Here is a 27,727-nt window from a genome sequence, read left to right on the forward strand (position 1 = left end):
GAAAAAATTAATTTTAGATGATGTTACTGAAGGATTCATAACAGCTCCCTGCCCAAGGTTACATACAGTCAATTAACCTCCCTGGGTCTTGGGTTCCTCATCAATAAATGTTGAACCAGGCAGTTTCTAAATAACCATCTCACCCCAAATTCCATGATTCTATGTATTTAGAATGAAATGATTCATTGCTCTACAGGTCAGATATCTCTCTGAGGAATGCAAGGAGTTAACATCAACAAAAAACTCAAGGTATAAATATGAATTTTTTGTGAATTGCCAATAATCTTTTATTGCAAATATTCCAGAAATAGTTTATTGGTGTAGTTATTTCTATAACAGCTTCAATTTAAGAAGAAATCTCTATTCTATCTGTATGTATCTAGCGTGGCAGTGTTGGGAGGAAACTTTCGTAAATTTTCTTCAACACTGAAAAGCGTAAGGACAACAAGTTTGGAAGATTGGAGAAATCTAGACTTTGAATCATGGATGGAAAAACTTCAATTCGGTCAAGTATGAGGTTATGTCTAACGTAGTCTGCTTATTTTCTTCTGCTGCTTTAATGTAATGCAGTTGTTTTCAATGCTGAATTAATGAAACTGCTCATTCATTGATTTTTCTCCTCTCCATGATGCAAATGGATTTTGAAAATTACATGTAGTTGTTTTATGACCCAGGCTGTTTTAGACCCAGAATAAAGGTAACACAATGCAGTGAAAGAACACCAGATAAAGCCAGGGAGTCCTGGATTATAGGTTTGACTTTGTGACCTTGGACAAATGGATTTAAACTTCTGGGTCTCAGTTTTCTCTTTTGTAAAATGAGAATATTGAATTGCTTAGGTTTCCTCCTCCTTTAATATTCTATAGTCCTATGGTTCTATGAATGATCTGGCCAACAGTTCTTCTCATTGCCTATCAAGATTCAAATTCACCCCTGATTCTAATAGCATTGATTTACATCTGGACTTTCTTGCTTTCACCTTAATAACAACAATAATAACAAAGCATCATTCCCTACCTTTTCTGGCTTTTGAATGTCCCATTCTGAAATACAGGAGCCAAATCCAAAAATAGGAAGTCTCATAAATAGAAAGAAAGGATAGAGAATTAGAAAAAGAAATGCTCAAGAACAGATTTTTCACTGCCCGGGAGGTTACTCTAGGGCCTGCATCTTCTACCCATGTCGCGGACCTCTGCTGTCTCCTTACCGTGAAGCCAGAGTCACCGCAACCTGGACCGGATTTATTCAGCATTGTTCCTTGCGGTCATATGGCTCTCCTGGGGATACGTCATCTATGTATCAACTGCTGTTGCATGATGACAGCCAAGGAAGGAATACCCAGAGAAAATCTTCAGGATGAATGAAAATTTGTAATTCTTCTGGATTTGATTCTATGCAAATACAATTCTTTACCTCATGCTTATCTGACATGTCTCAATTTAGAGTAAAATCCTTAATACAAAGTTTCTGAATTAAAAGAAAAAGACTTTCACGCCCAGGAATAAGGAAGGGGGATAAGCATATTAATAAAGATTCTTTATTACAGGTGGCATTAACCTAACTCAAAAAAAAAATGTAAGCAAATTAAGGGAATTTATTAACTCATAAATAGAAGGTTAGGAGATTCATCTGGCCTCAAGTACACCTAGATCAAGGATCATAAATGACAATACAATATCAGGGCTCTGTCTCACACTCTAATTCTTCAACAGGCCCTCTCCACCAACAAATGACAGATGGAAGCTGAAGACTCAAATTCTTTATAAGCTTAATAACACCCAAAAAAGAGAAAACATGTTTTGTTTTTTCATTTTGTTTTGTGTTGTTTTGTTTTCCCAAATAACTCCAGGAGAAAGTCTCAGGAAAGAATAATTTACTGATCTGAGTTGATCATGTACAATCCCTGTACCAATCAGGGTAGCTTATGGAATGGATTCTCTGATTTACTGGGGTAACCTTGGTGATGCTGCCACTTCTGGTGCTGGAGGAGAGACTGTAGTCAGGCCTATGAAACTCATATGGAATGGGTTGCTCATAGGAAAGAAGGGTTTCCTATTCTGAAAGTGGGGAAAAGGTGCTAGAAAAATCACAAACAGAAGGCCACTACAATAGATTCAATAGATTTCATCTGGCATGTCAACTCAAGGATGGATGGTAGTTACCTGGAATGATGGGTCCTGATAAAAATGATTCTAAGCTATGTGAAAGCTAAGAACGTGTGAAGATTGATTAGCAATGTCTGCAATGGACACTACAGTAGACAAGAGAGGTATGCAAACTATATAGCTGCCATACCTGCATAGCGTGAAACCATGATTCAGTTCCTGCTAAGTACAGTCAATTCAACCACTAATTCTTTAGACTATCATATGCAGAGGCCCTTCTTTTGAAAATTTCCATTTATTCATGCTTATAAAGCTCCCCAGATTCTTACGACGTGAGGAATCCCTTCCATGACAGAAAATTTTAAATTTTATTTGAGGTCATGTTGTCATTTAGGACCCAGAACATAATCTAGGTAGCAGTGGTTTTTAAAAAGGAATGTACAGCAGCATCACATAGGCAGTTACTTTAAAATATATATGCCTAACCTCTATCCCCAAACTTTCTGATTCAATAGATTTTTGTAAGGGCCTAGAAAAGTGAAATATGATTATTATACATGAAAGTTATATACGCTCAAGGTAAAAATAAATCAGGATAGAGGGGTATAACATGGAAAGTAAAAAGTCCCTCCTGAAAGAGAAATATGGGTGGGAAATGGGGAAAGGGGAAATCTTTGTCTTATATAAATATCTATATTGTTTGAAATACTTTTTTACAATGAACCTCAATTGGTTTTGTATTTTACAATGAGCCTGATAATCTAAAACATTTATTTCGGTCAGTAACTACAAAATCCATCCCAGCCAAACTGTCTTCACTGAGACTATTTTGGTTGTAAGTGACAAAAACAGCATAAAATACTTTTAAAAGTTCTTTTTGAGATAACATGATATTCTTACTCTCCTGAGGTAACCCTCGTGACAGCTATACATTCTTCCAGAAGCTTTCTATGCATATAACCATATATCTATATGACAAAGGAGGCACAAACCCATAAGCATATGCGTATCTCTCCTTTTATTAATATTTTAAACATAAATGGAATTATATTATACATATTCTGTTCTGCAACTTGCTTTATTAACTTAATTATTTTGGCTTCCTTTCCATAGGATCTACCTATATTACATAAAATATACCTCTTAGTGGCTTTTAATAATAGTCCAAGTATTTTTTCCCATTTACTAATAATGCTTCAGCAAACATTCTTTTAAATATATATTTGTGCATCTGTGTGAGTGCACCTATGAAATAAATTCCTATTTAAGTCAGATTACTACATCTGTACATTTTTTAATGGACCCTATTGAATTGCCCTCCAAAAAGATTACACCAATTTATACACCCACCCACACTGTATGACAACATCTGTCTTCCCTACTCTCAGATGGCAAGTGTATTTCAAAGAAAGCTTCCCAGTTCACCTTGAAACATATTCCTGATTAAGAACCACTTGAAGGCTGTGTCTTTAAAAAACAAACAAGCAAAAACCAAAAAAACCCTGTTATGTGATACGTTTTAGGATTATTTTGAAGTCTTAAGACACCTCTTGGAATAAGAAGTCATATGACCTAAGTTCTAGGGACCATATCCATTTAAATCTCTCTATAGCCTACTCCTGGTATTGAAAACTGGGGGGCCTGCAGGACTTTGGATGAATATTCCAAGACCTTCCTTCTGTCACCTGCATCAGACTCTCTGGCCATGGAAGCCACATAGAGATGCAACTCAGCGACTACAGGATGGATCTTCTCTTTATCTGGACTTTTCTCTGGGTTGGGAGCTACAGTATGATTCTGACTGTTCAGTGATGGCACAGGCAAGGCTGAGCACATTCAGAACTTTCCGGAAAAGAGATTTCCACAAGAATAAGATACAACCCTAGGTATTTAAACACATACACAACACACACCCCAGATCTAGATATTTTGTGTTGAGACACAATGTTGTGCATTCTTAACTTTGCTGAGATTTAGCAATTGACAAGGGAAGGTGGGAACTTTCTCAAGTGTGTGTTAGGGTACCTGAATTAAATTCATGACATGGGATAGGTCAACTCTTAATCTGTAGCAGAAAAGGAGACAGCATGATATATAAAGTCCCCAAATAATTTAAAACACTTATTTCAGTCAGTAAATACAATGTCCATCCCAATCAAATGGCCTTCATTGAGACTGTTTTGGTGGTTAGTGACAAAAAACCAACGTAACCTAGCTAACAAAGAAAACAAGTGACAAAAAACCAACTTAAACTAGCTAACAAAGAAATCAAGATATGAGTAAATTATTATAAGGACACAGGGTTTCTCACAAACACCTAAAGCAGGAATTTCAAAGGGGACTAGAACCACTGAGAAGCCACACGTTTCCCAGGCAGTACTTGCCTCCACCTCTCACTTCTTATCTCTGCTTCGCTTTTCTTATCTCCTCCAATCTCCTCTCTGCAGGGCAACATTCCACACCTTTCCCAATGCTTGCAGTGAGATGGACACTTCACTGTTCTTGAACAACTCGGTTCCAATGGCATGCTGTATCTACTGGGCTATCTCAGAATCAAATTTTCATATTCTTGAGAGAATCCAACTGACCCACCTTGGGTCAGGTGTCCATTCAACCTTGGCCAGAGAAGGTGGGTAACAATACAACAGCAGCTAAGCTTTACTGGGTGCTGCATACACTTTATAAACATGGCCTTTACATGGCCTTTGGGGCCTCCTTTATCAGGACCCTGAAAGAGTCTTCAGAAAGAGAAGATGATTGTGAGTTGTGCAGATGTCCTAAAAGATGTCTATATGATTCAAATCTTTCCCTCAGAGCATGAGAAAATTACATGCAGAGAGGTAGATATGCACATAAAAAGCTAATTTAAGGGCTTCCCTGGTGGCGCAGTGGTTGAGAGTCCGCCTGCCGATGCAGAGGACATGGGTTCGTGCCCCGGTCCGGGAGGATCCCACATGCCGCGGAGCAGCTAGGCCCGTGAGCCATGGCCGCTGGGCCTGCGCGTCCGGAGCCTGTGCTCCGCAACGGGAGAGGCCACAACAGTGAAAGGCCCACGTACCAAAAAAAAAAAAAAAAAAAAAAAAAAGCTAATTTAAGCTTTATAACTCAATTCAATAATGCCACAGTGGGAATAAGTGCAGACCCTGGAGCCCAAAATACCTGAGTTCTAATTCTAACTCCAACAAGTTTACTAGCTGTGTGGCTTGGACAAGTTCCTTCACCTCTCTGCTCAACTTCCTTTTCTTTCTGTGAAATTGCAATAATAATACATATTGCATGGCACAGCGTACACAGAGTGATGGAGTTCTACTACCTCTGAAGCTCTTAAACATTAACGAGTATTTATGAGTGTTTCCTGTGTAACAGGGAAATGTCCAAAATGGACACACACCAGCGGGAAGGGAAAGGTGAAGAAGCAAAGAATCTACTTGGCCTGGTGGGCATTACCATTATATAATACCACTATACAATAATGAGAGCTAATAGTTATCCATTATTGTGTATAATGTGATGGGAAATTTTCTCAGTGCTTCATATATATTTATATATATATTAGCTGAGTACTATTACTGTCCCATCTGGAGGCACAGAGAGTTTAAGTAACCTGTCCTAGGTCACAAAGCTAGTAAGCTATAGAAGTAGGACTTGAGCCTAGACAGTCTCACTCCAGAGCTTATATCTTAAAACACTACTCTGTACTGCCCTTAGGCCAACTGTATCATAGCATATCCTGCCACATGTGCTCCTGAACCAGAGAGGTGTCTGTGGACATACACCCCAGAGAGGAGACAGTGTGGCCTCAAACTTTCACACTTGCTAGAATTCCCCTGGTTTACTCCACATGCCCCCTTTCATGAGGTTACCTCACCAGAAGTAATGGATTGTTATTCTTCTTGATCAGCTGTAAACTCTGAGATAGTCTGCCTACCACACTTTAAGATTTGGAAGGTTTACTTGCAAAAGCTCTTAGAAGCACCCATGGATAAACAAGAGTGAAAAATTAAACCAAGGACAGACATGTTTTTTGCACTTTTTTCAGATCTGGATTCAAAAATAACTGGATTCAAAAACTTTCCCTGGCACCATAGGCAAACACTTCTTCCCCAGGTGCAGAGTGGCCTGTCGAAGACAACGCAGACATATTGCTGTGGTAACTGAGGAAATTTATAAACGATGTACAACCTCATATTTCTGCCAGCTTTACTTTAAGAGTCTTAAAGACCAAGACACTGATAAAGAGTGGTGAAGTTTGATGACTTCTAAGAGAATTAGACAACATACATGTGGCAGAAGCCATTGGTTGGTTAGCCCAACTCCCATTCTCAAATCTACCTTCTTTGGCATCCTGCATTATAGAGGCTGGAAAAGCCAAATATTTGCTTTCCTGCTCTCCTGAAGCTAGGGTTGGCCATTGAGACAGTTTTGGCCTCAATGAGGTATAAGTAGAAGTCTCCAAGAGCTTCTGGCAAATTTTTGCTTTCCTGATACAAAATAGAAATGTCACTGTCACACACACCCTTCTTCCTGTCTTGGATACAGACTCGCACCTAGAGCTGTGGCAGCCATCTTGCAACCACCAGAGAAAGGCCAACAGAATTGGAGAAACACTGGCTTTGGTATTTTTTGCACGATTACCAATCATCACCAGGTGTTTACCTCCAGAATGCTTGTTATGTGAGTAAAATAGTTTAAGTCACTTTGGTTAGGTTTTCTCTTGATGCTGAAAGCATTCCTATTGATATAATGTGATTGCAGATATATTAGCCCAGTCATTTATCAGCTTTTAATTCTACACCAATTTGTCTATCCCTCAAAAATCCCCCAGAAGTTGGGTTAAGAAGCATTATTTAATCAAATCACTGATATGACTTATAGGGCACAGTATAATCAAAGTAAGTCCTCTTTCTAGTTTATCCCCTAATCATAATAACTATTTTAATGTAACTCCAATATCACATCATTAATAGTATAAGGAAGGATGGTCTAGTGCATTATTAACCAAACTTACTGTTATTCAGTCCAATAAAAAACATCTTTTACTTTAGGCTCACGTTGCATACTTCAACTTTATAGAGTTCATGGTTGAGAGAAATGGTTGTGGTTATTTGTTCTACCTCACCCTTCTCTAGCTCTCAGATAAGGTCTCCCAAATATGCCCTAAAGATCACCCATGTGGCCACCCCCTCATGGGCACCAAGAAATCTAACTCCTCCGCTCTGGACACTCTCCTCTCTTCCCTGACACCTAGAGATGAGCAGAGGGACTCATGGAGAAAAATGACCCCCATTAATTAATACCATTGAGTGCATAACAGGTCTGATGCCAGGTAGGTTGTTCCTGCAGCAGGGGCTTAATTTTTTATTAAGTGAATAAAAAGTCGTATCTACTAGACTGTAGGGGCTTTCAGAGAAGCTTTCTGGAGGATATGGTCTGTCTTAGTTTGGGCAGCTATAACAAAATACCATAAACTGGGGGCATATAAATAATAAAAATTTATTTCTCCCAGTTCTGGAGATGAGGAAGTCCAAGATCACAGCACTGGCAGATCTGGTGTCTGGCGCAAGTCCACTTCCTCATTGGTGGCTGTCTTCTCACTGAAACCTCACGTGGCAGAAGGGACAAGGGGTCTCTCTGGGGCCTTTTTGGGTTTTTTGGCCGCGCCATGCGGCATGTGGGATCTTAGCTCCCCGACCAGGGATTGAACCTGTGCCCCCTGCACTGGGAGTGCGGCATCTTAACCACTGGACCACCAGGGAAGTCCCATCTGGGGCCTCTTTTTTAAGGGCACTAATCCCATTCATGCAGGCTCTGCCTCATGACCTGATCACCTCCCAAAGGTACTTCCTGATACCATGACCTTGAGGATTAAGATTTCAACATACGAATTTTGAAGGGACACAAACATTCAGTTCAAACATGGTCTAAACAGCCTTAAACATTGTTTTAAGAGTTAGCCAAGTGGAGAGGTGATAGGGAGAGCAAGCCAGAAAGAATTGACAGCATGAAACAAAGTGTTTTACATGCATACAAAAGTGGTGCACGGGGGAGTAGTAGAAATAATTTCAAGCTGTAGAAATGGAGTGTGAAGCAGAGAAGTTGGCAGGGATTGAATCAGCATGGCTCTTGGCAAAAGGGAAATTTGAAAGGTTTTAAGAAGGAAATTAGCATTGCTTTGCATTTCAGAAAAATCACTTTGGGGACAGTTAGGGGAGGGAATTCAAGACAAGAATCTGGATTCAAGGAAAAGAGGATCATTATGAGTTCCTGGAGAAACAAGAGGCCAAGAGGTTTAATCTGGTTAATCCATTCCCAAATGTATTAAGTCTAAATTTCAACATTTCAAAGTACTCTACCATGTTGAAGTCAAGTCCACCACGTGCTGAGTTGGATACCAGCCAAGAAGTATAACCAAAGGCTGACCTCAAGGCCCCCATCCTCTCATTGAAAGGGAGGTGGCAACAAAGGACTAGGGAGCGGACTGACTGCAAGACGGGGAAGAACCTACCTCTGTGTCTAGGCCACCTGCCCTAGTTCTCTGGGGGGAGGCCACCTGGTGCTGTCCCAACTGTTCATCCCTTACTGTTTCTACCATTCTGAAGCCCAGAAGGTAAGAACTTTAACCAAGGTCACACAGTGACCAGCCAGGAATAGTCCCAGTGGCTCCTGGACCCAATTCCACACCCTAAATTCCAGATGAAAAAACCTGCTGCATAAAAATAGTTCAATTAAAATCTAAAATAAAAGGGGCACTTGCTCTCATAAGGAAAACAGCACAGTATTTCAGCAAAATGTCATGAACCTGCATGAAACTGTAATTTAGGAAGTTGTAAAAATATGGCCACATAATCCTGCTGGCCTGTCATGCCTGTCACGTGACTGTGAAACTCGGACTTGGCCCTTGGGCTCTCCCTTGCTTGGTTTGTGTGAAGCTGTGTGCGGGTGAAACTAGAGTGGGAGGTCAGCTACACAAGATGGTCCATTTAACAGCTGATCTGCTGGGACCAGTGCCTAAGAAGTTAATTTCTAGCTTTGAGATGGTTTCTGGTAATTGTAGGTAATTTAAAATATAATTGCAATTTAGTTGGAAAAAAAAAAAAAACCTCTGTTTGCAGTGTTTATGCTCATCACTCTAATTTAAGGTCTAGAATGTTGGATGAACTACACTTCAATACACGCCCATTTTGCATCTTCCTGATTTTACCACCAGTGATTATAAAAACAGCCTCAGCAAACCTCAGTCTGCATTTCAAGACAGATGCTGCAAAGCTCAGATATAAAGTTTCACATTGCTGGAAGGTTAACTGTTGTGCATGTTAATGATTATCAAATAGATGAAGAAAACCGCAAGGCTCCAAAATGCAAAAACCCCTCAAAAAAATCCAGCTTGCCCATGTTTATAAGAAGGCCACTTTATTTTATTTTTTTTCAAAGAAGAACGACTATGACTGAGCTCCGTGTGGTCTGCATGCAGGCTTAATGGAGGAGTAATTACACAAGGCTGCTTGTGAGGGGCTAACGGAGCTTCCCTCTGGGTTGTGTGTTACAAACTTCTATGTGCTGAGCCAGAGCATCTAGAGTTTTGCAGCATTCAGAGATTTCTTAGCACAGGGAGATCGAGTGGTTTTTTTTGTTTGTTTTTTGATTTTTTTAATTCATTCATCTTTCATTTTTCTTTTAGCAAACATCAGATAATATGAACAACATTTTATTGCTCACTACAGTTACACACATTCTTTTTTGCTTTATATAAGTTATAAACATATTTAAGTGGATAGAATTATTGGCTAAACGCATATTCCAGAACTCTGACATCGAGTGTTTTGAGTGTACTGGTTTATTTTGAGTGAAGAAGAAATTTTCGGATATATTGTGTGTGGATTTATAGAAAAAAATTGTTATAATTGTCCAAAATGTGAAAAGGAGAACTACTCAATAGCAGGCACCCTGGCAATTACTTAGATTCCAAAGCACTGTCATGAACCAAATGAGCCGTTGTTATTTACTTAGGACACATGCAGCCAAATGATTGAGAAATTAGCTGAAATGAGCACTTGATCGAATAACCTCACATACAGTCTCCCCTCTACCAGCTTGCGAAACTTTCTAGAAGAAGCTTAGGGTGGAAGCAGCACTGCGTTGCCATGACAATTACACTGCATTAACACTGGCACTGGAAATCACACTCTGAGTCTGAGAACTGAGGGCCAGGGGTCAAAATTTGCAGTGTTGATATCCAAAGCCTGCTTTCAAAAACAGACGCAAACTAAGGCTAATTGCCAACCAATTCCACATAGACAGTAAAGACTGTCTGCCTAGAAAGCTTTCACATAGAGCTGAGAGGTTTAATAACTGGGAAAACAAAAAGTGTTCCCCAGTAGCAGAACCAAGTTGATCTGACTTTGCTGATAATGGTTCAGCAAGAAAACAAACTTTTTTAAAGAACTGATAATTTATTACATGTACCTGAATTTTTAAAAATTCAAATATTACAAAAGTGAAAATTTCTCTCCAACCTCAAACCCCTGTCTCCCCAGTCTCCTTCTCTCAAAGTAGCCCCTGCTATCAGTTTTTTGTGTGCTATAATCTATTCATATCTAAGTACATATAGGTATGCCACATACACACAGTGGTAGCTCCCAGATTTCTGCGTAGGAGGAGCTATAATCCAACTGGCTATGGATAAACTGCCTAAAGCTGCATTTGCCTAGTAACTTACATAAGTAAAAATATATAAATTTGAGTACCAAAAGAAGTACAGCAATCAATTATAAACCACTAAAAAATGGGAATTCACAAGTCCATACCAATAATAAATAGATAGTAAATAAAAATTAAATGAGGGGAAAAGGGAGTCCTCAGCTATAGTGAAATTCAATGGCTTATTGGTGAGTGAGGAAGGAGTATTGGAGCTGGAGGACCATTCTTTTGCAACCATGATAATGAAGATTGGATCAGACAAGAGTCATCAATGGATGCTACACCTAGGAGAAAATTCTGATGAGGACCAGAATATTTGCATCATCTTAAAGTGTCTCTCCATTGACTGCTTTTATTAGTTGCAAAAGTGAAGAGAAAAACCCCCACTAGTTATATAATGGAGACTCTGGAAAACACCTTGATCAAGTCATGAAAATTAACTTTACCAGTGCGAACAGACATGGTACCCTGAGAAGGACACAGTATCACCTATGTGGTACCCTGGCCTAGAAGGCATCACTTCAAACTAATCACAAGGAAATATCAGACAAACCTAAAATGAGGAACATTTTATTTTTAAAAAGGCCACGGGTCAGGAATTCCCTTGCAGTCCAGTGGTTAGGACTCCTTGCTTCCACTGCTGGATCCCACAAAAGAGGTCAGGAAAGGAGTTGTAGTGAGGACCATATTCTTCAAAAGTGCCAATGTCATAAAAGACAGAAAGATTGTGGAAATGTTACAGATTAAATAAGGCTAAAGAGACATGACAGCCAAATGCAATACCAGACCCTAGACTTGAAGAAGAAAAAGTATCATAGAAGAAGATTATTAGATCACCTGACAGAATGGGAATACAAACATTAGAGTAGATAAAGTCAGCTGTAGGACTGATACTTCTGCTTCTATAAGACCAAACGCTACCAGCCCCACTCTTACCTGGGAGCTCTGAGTCCCCATGCCCTTTGGGAGCACTTAAGCCTTTGTCCACAAAGCTCCTTCTTTGCCCAGGTAAGTAGGGGATGGGAAAGGTCCGATGCCAGGTAGGTTGTTCCTGCAGCAGGAACGAGGGCTATTTTAAGTTTTTCTTCAGGACCCGGAATTTTAGACTATGTCAACGATACAGACCCAAAAGTGAGAAACTGTCAATACCTCACAAATTTCTTTCTGGTCCTCTCTGACCAGCTTGTGCTAATCTCACTGAAACTTTCCTCTTACCTTCCTTTTTCCTAAGTCCATTTAAAAGCCAAACAAACTCTATCTAAGGAAAGAATAGGGCACAACAAATGTAGATAGCTAATATTTGCTTGGTAAATAAGTAAAAATGAATGATCAAGTGAATGAATGAACAAATAAACAGTGAAGGTATCTGAGTAATGCTCTGATAATGAAGACTACTATTATCGTTTGTTCAGGAATAACAAAAAGAAAATGTGTGTTTTCTAACCTTAGCTCTTGCTAGCTGTGCTTAAGTAATGTAGTCATTTCCCTGTATTTGCTTCTAAAGGTAAATACCCCTGTATTTGAACCAATATTAAGTCTGGGAATATACTGACTATAACAGAGTAAAAAGGAGAAAAAAATCCTTTAAAGGAGACATGGAAACACAAAGGTACTCATTGCTGGCCTTCCTATCAGGTGGATGAAAATGGAAAATTAAACTTATAAGAAAACTATAAGAATTTTACACTCAAATGAAACCTTAAGATAAATGTGCTTGTGAAGAGTGGGGAGCAGAAATTGACAATGATTAGGCAAAGAAAATAAAGTGTTGGGCAAAGCAGAATCTGTAATTCAGCTTGACAGAGAAAAAGGAAGCTGAGGCAAAACTCATCAGGCCCTTGGGATTACCCTCCTGCCTGGGATGCAGGAGGAGGCCAAGGTACGGATGAGGAAGGCTGCAGGTACCAGGTGAGGATTCACAACCAGGTTCTGCTAGCTCTAGAGTGGTGTAAGCATAGTGGAAGTTAATATTCTCTACCCCAGTGATTTGGGACATTTAGAAATTTGCTCCAAAAGCAAGAAAATGTCCAGAGAATTGTTAATGTTTCTCGAAAAAGAACAAGCCTATAAATGTTTATGCACCTCAGGGAAATCATTCTACTGGGCTTATCAGCCATATTGAACACCCAGCAACCTTTCCCATTCCTCTGCTAACAACACTTTGATTTTACATTGGAGAGACGATCTCCCCCACCCCACCCCACCGAATGCACTGTCAGCCAAGTTGTGCATTTCAGGTGCCCCATGTATAGTAATAGCGATCAACAGGTACATTTCTTGAATGAATGAATGAGTCCAGCCCTCCTCTGGCTAGACTCATTCTATGAGTCAATGCAATATCTTTCTCCCAGAGATCTGGGTCTTAAGTACAATGTCATAGACTAAAAAATGCCAGAAGCAGATTCAACCCAACAGAGATGTTCTAAAGAGAGACCATCCATTTTTGTTGCCTAGATCCTGGGATTCCTTCATCATGATTCCTGTTCTTTTCAAGCCAGGTGCCCAAGCTTTCTCTTTTATTCTAAGAACTATTATATATCCTTCCAGTAAACTCTCCCTCTGCTTAAGTTACCCAAAGCTCATTTCTGCTGCTTATGAAAGAAGAACCATGACAGACACACATTTCCCAGCTCACCCGTATGGAGTACACCAATTATTATTCCCAAATACGGGATTGGTAATAAGAAGGTTAGAGGAAGTTTGTGGATTTTTTTTCTACTTTTGTTTCCATGTGTCTGGTTGAGCTCACCAAATATACTTAAGGGCAGGAACTCGGGTCTAAATAAGGAAATTCAGTTCTTTGCCTTCTCCTGCAAGAACCCTTTATTACTGTATCTAGAAGTATGTGTTGTTCAATAGATGTTAGCCAGAGTTACATGTTTTTATGTTAAGAAACCACGTATTTCTAGATTAATTTCAAAGGGAGCATTTTCAATATACCAATTTCCAAAGCCCTACCTCAGCTACCACAAATTTCCCCTGATTTTCACGTGCAATCAGGAATAGCTTGAAGCAGGAACAGGGTACCACTTTTGCTGCTAATGTTTCAACTTTCCAAGTTTAGCTATGTAAAGAACTCATTTAAACAAGTTCTAGCATCCTTTTTCAAAAATACAGTTTAAACACCAGGTTTCATTTAGCAGCCTAGGTACTTTACTGAAAAGCCTGGAGGAAATGATTATTGCTATCTTGTTTTCAACTGGTTATTTTTTAAGCAATTAAAAAAACTCCATTGATAATTCTTATTGTTTGGGCCATGATTTTTGTGCCCAGTACAGTTCTAAGCACCTAACAGATGTTTAAGAAATAGTAGTTAAATTCATGAACTACTAGATGTTTTGTTTTTCATTGTGAAGCTATTTTGGTTTGCTTCGTCACTGAGAATTGGTTGAAGAGAATCTACTGCATAGCCATTTTAAAGTTAGTGGACACAGATTTCACAGCAAATAGCCATTTTTGATGATTCCACAAACTTCCCATAAAAGTTTTAGAGTCCTAAAATGGTCCCGTCATAGAATGAAAGCCTGAACTGCTGCCTGGGACGATCCTGTGGTAGGATTTATACTCCAGCGGTTCCCCCTCTTGTTCCAACATGAAGCTAGAAGGCTTGACTTTACCTTAAACCACACCTTTTAATGGCTCCTTCCCCTCCCTATCCTGTTTTCCTTATTACCTTATAGATTCTTAGCAAAGAGCAGCTGAATCCCTATTTCAGGCTTTGCTTCTATTAAACCCAGCTGAAGACAACAATATGCTATTATCTTGCTGCAAGTATTATATAATACCTATGGATTTCTTTGCCAATGAAATTTCAAATTCTACCAAATGTGCAGATGCCTGCAAAGGATATAATATAATTGTATAGAATCAACACAGACAACTATAATTTACTGAGAGCTTTCTATGTAGATGCTAGCTCCTTGAATTCTTTTCACAATCTTTTAGGTAGGCACAACCACTTGCACTTCCAAAATAAAAAAAAAAAGTTGAGTCACCAATGTTAAAACAATCTGTGCAAAGTCAGATAACTAGCAGATGACAATTTATTTTGAGTATTTCCTGAAAGGTCTCACAGGTTGATCATAAACATTCTAAAATACTCCAAAAGAAAATGGTGATGTCCCTCTAACTTCCTGTTCTTCAATAGTTGTGGGATAAAGCCCAAGTGGTCACTTCAGAAATGACTGATATGTTTAAGGCTTACCCATGAGATCTAAAACAGATTTTTCTAAAAACAAAAACAAACAAACAAACAAAAATACCCTGGCCTCATCACATTAACTTCTGTGTTTACAAAAACCAAATCAACCAACCTCTCCATAGCAAAAAAGAGGGGTCAATGATTGTTAAAACAGCATTTTAGTTTTGAAAGAAGTTGAAAATGGGAGTAGGTAAAGAGCATGTGACCCACTCTCAACCAGAAATACCAAAAAGCCTTTGATAGGGAACTGGATGAAGCAATTATAAGCAGCATCACAGGCTGTCAACCTCAGATATCTGTCTTCCTTAAAAGCCCACATGATCTGTCATCAAGAAGGTTATCTCAACCTTTCCTGAACCTATTTTTATTTTTAGCCTGGTTTACCTCTTAGTGTAATTATCTCCTACGTTCAATTCCCATCAAGAAAAGCAGCACTACACTAATGCAGCCCTAAAAAAGCTAAGTCACACATGGTTCAGTCCCCAAATAAATCATAATTTAAAGCATAGTCTAAGAGGTAAAAAAAATAATTATAAAAGAAATTCATATGCTAAGTGAAATAAACCAGACACAAAAGGACAAATACTGCATGATTCCACTTGTATAAGGTACCCAGAATAATCAAATTCATAGAGACAGAAAGAATTGTAGTAGTTACCAGGGGCTGGTGGGGGAGGGGGGGAAATGGGGAGTTATTGTTTAATGGGTCAAGTTTCTGTTTGGATGGCGAAAACGTTCTGGAAATGGATAGTGGTGATGGTTGCACGACAATGTGAATATTCTTAATGCCACTGAACAGTATACTTTAAAAAAATTAAAATGCTAAATTTCGTTATGTATATTTCACCACAAGAACCTTTTTTTTTAAACATCTTTATTGCAGTATAATTGCTTTACAATGTTGTGTTAGTTTCTGCTGTATAACAAAATGAATCAGCTATATGCATACGTATATCCCCATATTCCCTCCCTCTTGGGTCTCCCTCCCACCCTCCTTATACCACCCCTCTAGGTGGTCACAAAGCACTGAGCTGATCTCCCTGTGCTACGCAGCTGCTTCCCACTAGCTATTTATTTTATATTTGGCAGTGTATATATGTCAATGTTACTCTCTCACTTCGTCCCAGCTTACTCTTCCCCCTCCCCATGTCCTCAAGTCCATTCTCTACATGTGTGTCTTTATTCCTGTCCTGCCCCTAGATTCATCAGAACCACTTTTTTTTTTTTGGCTTCCATATATATGTGTTAACATACAGTATTTGTTTTTCTCTTTCTGACTTACTTCACTCTGTATGACAGACTCTAGGTCCATCCACCTCACTGCAAATAACTCAATTTCGTTTCTTTTTATGGCTAATATTCCACTGTATATATGTGTCACATCTTCTTTATCCATTCATCTGTCGATGGACACTTAGGTTGCTTCCCTGTCCTGGTTATTGTAAATAGTGCTGCAGTGAATATTGTGGTACATGTCTCTTTTTGAATTATGGTTTTCTCAGGGTATATGCCCAGTAGTGGGATTGCTGGGTCGGATGGTAGTTCTATTTTTAGTTTTATAAGGAACCTCCATGCTGTTCTCCATAGCGGCTGTATCAATTTACATTCCCACCAACAGTGCAAGCGGGTTCCCTTTTCTCCACACCCTCTCCAGCATTTATTGTTTGTAGATTTTTTGATGATGGCCATTCTGACTGGTGTGAGGTGATACCTCATTATAGTTTTAATTTGTATTTCTCTAATGATCAGTGATGTTGAGCATACTTTCATGTGCTTGTTGGCAATCTGTATATCTTCTTTGGAGAAATGTCTATTTAGATCTTCTGCCCATTTTTGAATTGGGTTGTTTGGTTTTTGATATTGAGCTGCTTGTATATTTCTGGAGATTAATCCTTTGTCAGTTGCTTCGTCTGCAAATATTTTCTCCCATTCTGAGGGTTGTCTTTTGGTCTTGTTTATGGTTTCCTTTGTTGTGCAAAAGCTTTTAAGTTTCATTAGGTCCCATTTGTCTATTTTTGTTTTTATTTCCATTTCTCTAGGAGGTGGGTCAAAAAGGATCTTGCTGTGATTTATGTCATAGTGTTCTGACTATGTTTTCCTCTAAGAGTTTATGGTGTCTGGCCTTACATTTAGGTCTTTAATCCATTTTGAGTTTATTTTTGTGTATGTGTTAGGAAGTGTTCTAATTTCATTCTTTTACATGTAGCTGTCCAGTTTTCCCAGCACCACTTATTGAAGAGGATGTCTTTTCTCCATTGTATACTCTTGCCTCCTTTATCAAAGATAAGGTGACCATACGTGTGTGGGTTTACCTCTGGGCTTTCTATCCTGTTCCATTGATCTATATTTCTGTTTCGGTGCCAGTACCATACTCTCTTGATTACTGTAGCTTTGTAGTATAGTCTGAAATCCAGGAGCCTGATTCCTCCAGCCCCGTTTTTCTTTCTCAAGATTGCTTTGGCTATTTGCGGCCTTTTGTGTTTCCATACAATTTGTGAAATTTTTTGTTCTAGTTCTGTGAAAAATGCCATTGGTAGTTTGACAGGGATTGCACGGAATCTGTAGATTGCTTTGGGTAGTATAGTCATTATTACAATGTTGATTCTTCCAATCCAAGAACATGGTGTATCTCTCCATCTGTTTGTATCATCTTTAATTTCTTTCATCAGTGTCTTATAGTTTTCTGCATACAGGTCTTTTGTCTCCTTAGGTAGGTTTATTCCTAGGTATTTTATTCTTTTGGTTGCAATGGTAAACGGGAGTATTTCCTTAATTTCTCTTTCAGATTTTTCATCATTAATGTATAGGAATGCAAGAGATTTCTGTGCATTAATTTTGTATCCTGCTATTTTAACAAATTCATTGATTAGCTCTAGTAGTTTTCTGGTAGCATCTTTAGGATTCTTCACCACAAGAACTTTTTATAAAAGATATTCAGTGCTTTCCTTACATCTCTTAAAAATGCTGATGAGACTATAATCCATAAAATTTCCACATTTACCATATATTTTTTAATCCTTTCCCCAGTTTTCTCAAAACCCACACTCATCAACATCACTCTGTTCCAAATCCACCCCCAAACTTCTTAAAACCCTACCCTGGCCACTACCTTTTTTCTTCCACTTCTTCTCCTTTCCTCATGAGCCCATATCACTTAAGCACTCAAGAGATAGAACCCTCATTTTGGGGCAGGAAGGGGAAAAAACATGAGCAAGCAAAGTCCTCTGTAGTGGGCAGGAGAAGGGGAAAGGCTAGAAGTAGTCATCCATAGTAATTTTAATTTCATCACACTAATTTTATTTTATACTTAATCCTTCTCTAGCTGCAAGTACTTCTAGTCACCTATGATTTGTTGAACAAATCTGTATTTACTTTAACTGACATTCATGATTTCACAGTCTTCATTCAGATCATGTCTCAGCCCTTTGCATATCATGTGTTTACACAATGATTAAAAGTTTTAGAGCCAGGAGTTCTCAACTTTTGCTGTACAGTAGAATCACCTGGGGAGCTGAAGGTGCTCATGCCCAGGCCATAGTCCACACCAACTAAATCAGTAGGACCTAGGGCTGGGGACCCAGGCAACTGTATTTTTTTAAACTCCCAATGCGCTACGTGGGACAACCAATGTTTCAGAGAAGTGCTTCTCTAACTTTAATGGACATACCAATTAAGTGGAGATTATGTTAATTATGTTAGAAGATCTAATTCTGATTCAGTAGGGCTGGAGGAAGCCCCAGGATGCTGCATTTCTAACAAGTCAGGGTAATGCCAAATCTGTTGTTCTCAGACTCCACCTTGAGTAGTGAGGCTTTAGGGAACAAGAACTTTTCAGGTTTCCTTCTCTCCTTCCTTAGTGGAGCATTTATTATATACACAGTCAGTGGAGGTGAAGTCACAGCTGGACCTCCCAATGGAACAGGCCTGGAAGATGACTTGGGACACAACTGTGGTAGCCTCAGAGGCAGGCGTTCATTACTCTGCCCTGTGTGGCTTCAGTTTCTCTGCCTCCGCTTATAGGCTGCTCTAGTTATCAATCCAACTTAGCACCTCTAACTTCAGAATCTTTAACAAGACACTCAATTCCCTAAGCCTCAGTGGCCTCATGTGTAAAATGGGGAATAAGCATGTCGACTATCTCATTTGGTTATTATGAGTTTTAAATGAGATAATCATGTACAGCAGTAGTATGCCTGCCATTATGCATGCCTGTCTTTATTTCTGCTGCCAACGAGAACCAACTCACTAATTCTCTCTCTCTGCTTAAAGCGTCTGCTTCTGGATTCAGCTAACTCATCGTTTTCCTCTGTGTACTTTTTTTATCCTTGCAATTTGCAAAAGGATTTTTTCAGGCAGACAGCATTTATGTACAGCATTTATGTACACACCAAATGTTAGTATATATTCTCATTGATACACACAGATGCAGTTTAATAACGTAAACAGGAACATACACATCAGCCTCAGGAGTGTTGTTATGTTGTGATTTCTCTTGTGTTAGGATTCCCACTCATCTTGTGTGAAACGCACAGGAGTTAAGGTAAGTTCAGTAAGTCAAGATGGAGTCACAGTGGCCAATGTGGACTCCCAGCGTCTTAGTGTGATAAATTAAGAGTGTTAAGGAATTTGTTGGTAAAGTCTGAGGAAAGACATCACTGAAACAGAAGGAGCAACTGATGGAGACAAGACCCCTTGGGCCGGAACCAAGGGGTTCCTACTGGCCAACTCCTTAAAAAGAACACTGAGATGACCTGAAGACTCTTGGCTAGAGGACCCGACTCCACGCTGCTGAGCTGTTGCAGGTGGATGCTACTGAAACTTTGCCCCCATGCTTGTCTCAAGACCCATTGCTGGACCAGGATTGCCACTTGCGCCGAGACGCCTCCTTCCCGGACTTCTCCTGGGAGGGCTCGTTGCTCTGTGTACTTTTTGAACTCTGCTCCCACTACCAACTTCTGGCTCTCTCTACAAGCTCCAGTTAGGGGATCCTAAGAGTGGATGTGATTGGTTCATAGACCTCTGCAAGGAGGACTCTGTGTTTGCACAAAGCCTCTTCTGAGGTAGATCAGGGAAACTTATGGATTGGCTTCCATGGTCAGGATTTGACTTAGACTAGGCTACAGTGTAAGACAAGCTAAATATAAGAAACCTTCAGAAAGAGATGGGGATACGGTAGGCAATGAGGCTTTCTAGGACGGGTAGTGCAACTGCCAAGCACCTTGCTTGCCTTGCCCAGCACACTTAGCAAACATTTATTGAACATCTAATGAGTGCAAAGCATACATTGTGGCCCCTGTCCCTGGAGGCCTGGGACCATCTGCATATTTTGGAAATACTAATATTTTTGCTCTTTGAATACTGTTTTTGGTTTTTGATTAATTTTGTGCTCAGACATGCTACCCCAAAAAGGACAAAGACAACCTCTCCAAAGCTCAGAACTTGGTAAGGAGATAGTAGCTAACCTTTAATGCTTACTACATACTAGCACTGGTTCTAAGTACTTTATGTGGCTTAACTCATTTAATCCTCACAACACTATAATTATCCCAATTTGGCAAACAGGGAAACTAAGGCTTTAAGAGGTTAAAACAAAGCCAAATCACACAGCTAGTAAGCGGCAGAGACAGGGGCCTGCTCCAGAGCCTACACTGCCTCTACAGAGTGCAATTCCTCTGGCCTTCTTCGGAATCTGCCCAGACTTGTGGTGACACGACCTCTACATTAACATATACCTACCTTGTTTTTTGCAGAGATGCCTAGCAAATGGCATTTTCAGATCTGACATTCTCAGGTATATGTCATGGAGATATATACGATATATCCAGACTTCTAGCAGGAACCTAAAAGGATATTAAAAGATAAACTTGCAATCCCTCCAGTTTATGCCAAAATGCAAATTATTCACAAACTTCAGTATTATTATTTGCAATTTATTACATTTTAAAACAGCTGCTTTCTTACATATACATGTCACAGTGACTTTTTTTTGGTTACCTAGCATCTGAAGCTCCTTCCTATCTTTGGGAAAGACCCACGGCGTAACTTTCCAAATTCCCAGATTCTTGTTTTCTCTCTCCTCTTGTCAGCCTGGGTAGGCACATGTGACCCAGACTTTACCCAGTCCTACCTAGAACTTACAGTCCTACCCAGAACTTGAATATAAGGAAATAAGCAGAGTGGAGGATTCATCCTGGGCCAGAGGAGAGGGCAATATTGCCAGTGGCACCAGCATCAGGAACCAGCAGCAGCTGTTGCATTACATCTGCAGACTCAGCATGATTTTGGCTGGGGCTCCCACTGCAATGCTTCCTTATTGTGTTAGTTTCCTAGGGCTGCCACAACAAAGTACCACAAACAGTGTAGCTTGAAACAACAGAAATTTATTCTCTCACAGTTCTATGGGCTAGAAGTCTAAAATCAAGTTATTGGCAGGGCCATGCTCTCTCTGAAAGCTCTAGGGAAGAACCCTTCTTGGCCTCTTCTAACTTCTGGTAGTTGCTGGCAATCCTTGGTGTTCCTTGGCTTGTAGTGGCATCATTCCAATCTCTGCATCTATCCTCCATGGCCTTCTTGCCTGTGTCTTCCCTTATGTCTCTTTGTATCAATCTCCCATTCCTTTCTCATAAAAAGATTCCAGTCACTGGGTCAGAGACCACCATAATCCAGTATGACCACATTTTTAACTTGATTACATCTACAACGACCCTATTTCCAATTAAGGTCACCTTCACAAGTATTGAGGATTAAGACTTCAACATGTCTTTTATGGGGACACAATTCAACTCACAAAATCTACATTCCTGTTGATTTTCTGGGATGGATCTCCAGCCATTCCAGTGATCTTGTGGGCCACCCAATATTTTCTTACAAACTCTTTTCCTATTTAAATCAGCAGAATTAGTTTTGCTGCTTCCAACTTTAAACCTTGACCTGTTTTATCCCTCCCTCTATTTCCCTCACCCCACATCTGAAAGTATCCACCAAGACCTCTCTAGGGATGAGTGGAACAGTGACCTTTTAATGGCAAAGGCAATCTGTCTTAGGAACAAGGTAAGCTTCCCATTCCACTCCCTGGATCAAGCAGACTGAAGAAAGGACAGCCCAGGTCCATGTTAAAAGAAGGACTCAGATGGACCAGTCCCAAACCTCATGACTGAAATGCCTGTAGAATCTATTGATTTCCTAAGCCATGAGTTTGTTCTCAAGCTGCATCTCACTTTGGAGCAGAATTTGACTTGGACTTGGCCTCTGGCCAAGGGTGGTGTGAGGCCTGTTTTGGTGGCAAGGACCACACCACTTGCATCAGATCGCATAGACATTGCCCCAGTCTGTGTAATTTTCATCAGGTCATGACAGCAGCACCAAAGGGGCTAATTAGCACTTCAATTGTGTTTGGTCTAAAGTTTCCAAAGCCTCATCAATGCTTTAAGAGCAATAACGTTATGCCAGAAAGAGTTGCAGAGGAAACAAATATGGGGCTCTAAGAAACATGATAATCAAAGACAGCTGAATCTAAAGTGACAAATCTATGTCAATGACTTCAAGGAAATAAAAATACATTTAAAACTTTTGAATCAATCAACTTCACAAATGGCCATCAGGAGAAGAGCGCAATGTTACTTTTTGATTTGCTCTGATTTGCTTCCTTTTATAGTCTGCCCCTTGCCAACTTCATGGAATTTTGGTAGGGCTGGGGACCACATAAGCTTGGAACTAACTGCCTAAGGCTATCTTTGCCATCATTTGTAGAGGGCCCGTTTGATAATGAAGCCAACCCAGGAAAGAAGAATCCAAGAGATATATACAAAGTTATTATTTCATTGGAGTCTCACAATCCAGCTGTACCTAAAAATACCCATTAAACTTCCAAGTTACTGGAACCAATGTATCCTTTTTTCTGTTTGTTCAAGCTAATTTGAATTGCAGATCTAGCCTTACAAATGACAATGTGCTATCAAGTGTACATATCTGCTTTGACTAATTCCCCTGGATTGTTGTTGGCCAGAGAATACTGTGTTGAAGGGACCATAGATTTCAACTGGGATGGCAGTTTCTGAATTTCTGTCATCTGGCATACTATTGGGAACATGTGCACACACATAAGCTAATGGAGAAGCAACTGCATAACACAATCTTTTGGCAAGTGCATGGGACCGACATGAACCTCCTCATTCATTCACATATTTACTCAATATATCAGTAGTGGGCACTCGCTATGTGCCAAGCCCAGGTGTAGGCACCGGGAACTCGGCAATGAAAAGAGAACAAAGCCCTGCCCTTGTGAAGCTTCCACTCTAGTGAGGGAAGACAGACAACAGAAGCATTTTAAAGTAGATATATGCCAGATAATGATAAAATGTTATGGTGAAAGATTAAATAGGGTAAAAAGGATAGGAGTGCAGGGTGGGTGTCTATTTCATATGTGATGAAATAGTGAGCCTTGTGGTTGTCTGTAGGAAGACATTGCCAAGCCAAGGGAACAGCATGTGCAAGGCACTGAAGCAGGAACAGGCAGTAGGCCAATGTGGCTGAAGTGGAGGGAATGAGGGGCAGTGTGGTAGGAGATGAGGTGAGAGAAATTATTAGAGGGGGAAGGTGTGATGGAGAAAATTTAGAGACTTCATAGGCCGTTGTAAGAATTCTGGGTTTTATCTTATGAACCAGATAAGAACCCCCAGGGTGGTTGTGAGCAAAGGAGTCACACAATCTGACTTACAGTTTCAATGACTGTTCTATCTGCCATGTTGAGAATATAATTGATGGTAAGAACAGAAGCAAGGAGGCCAATCAGGGAGACCATGAAAACAGGAGTGGAGGTGGTAAGAAATGGTTGAATTCTGAATATATTTTGAAGGTAGAGCCACCAACAGAATGGAATGTAAACAGAAGTTTTCATAAATGTCTCCAAGGGTTCTGGTCTAAGCAACTATAGAGATAGAGATGCCAGGTACTTTGAGGCAATGGCTGTATGAAAAGCACAGATTTAGAATGGGGGAATAATCAGGAGTGTGGTTTAGATATATTAAGTTTGAGATGCCTATCAGATACCTATATAGAATAGGTAGTTAGCTAAATGAGTCTGAAGGTAAAAGGAAATTTCTGGGTTGGAGACAAATATTTGGGAGCCATCAGAGTACACATGAATTTAAAGTCATGAGGCTCTGTGAGACCACCTAGGAAGTGGGTCCATACAGAAGAGAAGAGTTCTAAGGACTATACCTTTGAGCAGTCCACTGTTGAGAGAAAGGTGAATAGCTAGTGAGGTAGGATGAGAACCAAAAGGTGGAATCTAAGTGGAAAAATATTTTTCAAAAAAGAGAGTGGCTAGTTACATCAAATGCTGAGATAAGTCAAGTAAGATGAGGACTAATAACTGACTACTGGATATAGCTACACAGAAGTCACTGGAGTGGGTACAAAAAGGAACAGGAGGGAATAAATTATAAACAGTGATTAGAGACAACTTTTTTCAAGGATTTTACTGTATATAGCAATAGAAAATTGGAGCAACATTTGGGAGAAATGTGGAAACGAGAGAAATTTCATTTAAGTTGGACGGTATTTCAGCATGTTTGTATGCTATGGAAATGATCCATTACAGACAGAAAAACATGATGTGAGTGGGCAGAGGGGACAATTGCTGGAGCAATGTTCTTGAGTAGGCAAGAGGAGATGGGGTCTAGTCACAAGCATAGGAGTTAGTCTTAGATTAACATACAGATCATTCATGCACCCTAACTGGAGGAGAGGCAGAATATAAAGGCAAAGGCACAGATAACTGGGTAGATGAGGCAATGGGATCTTGTATAAATCCTCTTCTGCTTCTATTTTCTCAGGAAAATAGGATGCAGATTTATCAGCTGAGAGTCAGAAGGAGGGAAAAAGTTTGAATGGTTTGAAGGAAGATGAAAAGATGTGAAATAGTTACCTAAGAAAGTAGGGGAAAGATCAGAGTAGGGAAATGCAATAGGACACCTGGGCAGCACTGAGAGCCCGCATGAGGTCAAGGGTCATCTTCATGCTGTGCATTTTGAGCACCGTGGTGAAGAGGGTGATGTCCATCGGGGTTCAGAGTAAAGAGGAGAGAAGTGAGCAGTAAGTTTAAAGTCAGCTAACTCATTAAGATTTAAGATAGAGAAGCAAACAGGTACACAGTTCAAATATGGGAAGTGCCTGGAATCTTAAAGACAATTAGATATAATTTGAACATATTCTTAGAAATAAAATCAGAGACCTTTAGAGCTTAAAATGAAAATGACCCTAGTGATTTTCTTCTCTGAATCCTTCATTTTATAACATTTGAAACCAAGGCCCTGGAAAATTAAATGACTCTCCCAAGACCACGCAGCTAGTTAGAGGCAGAGACAAATCTAGATGTCAGTTCTCCGTCTTCATCCACTAGTCTTCCCATCCTCATTTACTGGCAGGGTACACTGAAATTTCAGGCTGGTGCCTTTTTCTCATTGCATGTCCAGGCCTGCCTTTCTCTGAGTATTTCTGAGCCCTGTTCCACAACTCCCATCTTCTATAACGAGTCCCTTTTGCCGTCTCTGAGTCACCCAGCTCCTCCCAGTGCCTCAGCCAAGTGTGTACTTCATTGAAGCTTTCAAACCCAGTGCACTAGGCTGGATCAAGAGCCCAGCCTCAGGAAACTATAGATGGAGCTTCACCTGGGAGGAAGGAAGGGGAATTATAGGATGAGCCTCTCTCAAATCCTGCAGCTGATTTCCTCAGACTCACCAGGTGGCACCATGGTTTTCAGGGGCCAGTGAGAAGGGTATGGCATTCTCTTAGCGCTGTTTTCCTTCTGTCCAAGGAGGAGCTCAAGAGACCTTTCAAGCTACAAACTGTATGTACTCATTGGACCAACAAATACCAAGCTTTTGCATTTAGAAGAAAACAGATCTGAACCAACAAGCCTGGGGATAGCCTGCAACCTGTGCCCCATCTGAATACCATTTGAACATAACTGGTTAAAGTTCTTCCAATGATGGCTTTTGTTATCTATAAAATTAAGACTAAACCAGAGATCAAGGAATTTCAACTGGAAGTTATATCCTGTCTCCAGTCTCCCATCTTGGTGTAATTTAAGTGAGTTACAGGCCCCTTTAAATTCACTTATTTAAAACAGATACTCATCCAAAGAGGCACTCTATAAACATTTGGCACATCTTGATGAGCCCTTCAATTGTCCTTTAAAGGCAGTGGAAACAACCTCAAAACCAATTACTTATGCTCTCCTCCAAGAAGTTCATTAATTGGAACGAGGGCTCTGCCTCTGCTGAGGGTATCCTCTCCACTCTTTAATGTCTCACAATTGTCCCTTCTGGAGAACAGTAGTATAGTTCCAGGCAATTCTTTTCATATTTAGAAATTATTTAAATACAGAGGTAAAGGGTATTGAAGGGGACTGGGAGTTAACATGTTACAAAAGGATAGGGTCTTAAATCTGCCCTCCCTTCTTCTGGTTAAAACACACAATGGAAAAATGGGGAGAAATCTATGCACCTTCGTATCCTCCCACGTGCTGGATGAGATATTAGGAATAAAATCCCCGAAGTAAACCTACATATATAAAACAGGGCCTACATAACCTTAAAAAGAATTAAAAGGATAAATCTGTGACAAAATCATCTTTGTAAACGCAAATGCATGCCAGTACTAGAGGACTGAGGTTCAAGACACAGCATATCTTAAAGAATCAATCATATAATCTACTGGAGAATAGCTTTGTTTTTATATAGCTATCCATAGCTTTTGATCAACAATTCTACATTTATAAATAAGGAAAACAACCATGTGTAGGAAAAGATTTAGCTATAGAGATGATGATTTCAGCATTATTTATAATAATGAAAATTAGAAACCACACAATAAAATATTGGTACATCCATATTATGAATTATGCAGCAACTAAGAATTATAGAAGAAAGCTATAAGACATTCATAATGTATTAAGTTTAAAAGGTATAAAAACAGTATGCAGGGCTTCCCTGGTGGCGCAGTGGTTGAGAGTCCGCCTGCCGATGCAGGGGACATGGGTTCGTGCCCCGGTCCAGGAAGATCCCACATGCCGCGGAGCGGCTAGGCCCGTGAGCCATGGCCGCTGAGCCTGCGCGTCCGGAGCCTGTGCTCCGCAACGGGAGAGGCCACAACAGTGAGAGGCACACGTACCACAAAAAAAAAAAAAAAAAAAAAAAAACAGTATGCACAGTAAAAATTAACTTATAAAGTATATGCATATTATATATATATATCTATATATATTCATAGAAAAGAGAGTAGAGGGAAATGCACTAAGGTATTAATGGAGAGGTGACAGATAATTTTTTGTCTTCTTTTGTTTATCTCTGTTGTATCTTTCCTATGATCATCACTGTCATAGATTGAGTTCCTTTAGAAAACAGTTTCTGAGGTAGAGATTTTCATGCTCTTGGTAACAACATCCATAGGGAGTTCTCTCAGAAACAACACCTATAAGGAGTGAGGGAAGCAGGCCAGGCACAGGGGGAAGTTGAGCTGTAGTTGCAATAGAGACCCAACAAATTCCATAGGGACTATAAAATTGGGATGACCCTTGAGAGAGGCCCTGAATTGAGGCTAGAAAGTGTGCTTTTGTACTCCTCTTTGGATAAGCCATTGAATGTGTGCTACCCCAGGGAGGAGTGTAACCTATGAGAGGCATCTCCCTTAAGCTGAGAGCAATGCCTGGTGAAGAACTCAG

This window comes from Globicephala melas, chromosome 2 (genome assembly GCF_963455315.2).
Source record: "Globicephala melas chromosome 2, mGloMel1.2, whole genome shotgun sequence".
Classification (NCBI taxonomy): Eukaryota; Metazoa; Chordata; class Mammalia; order Artiodactyla; family Delphinidae; genus Globicephala; species Globicephala melas.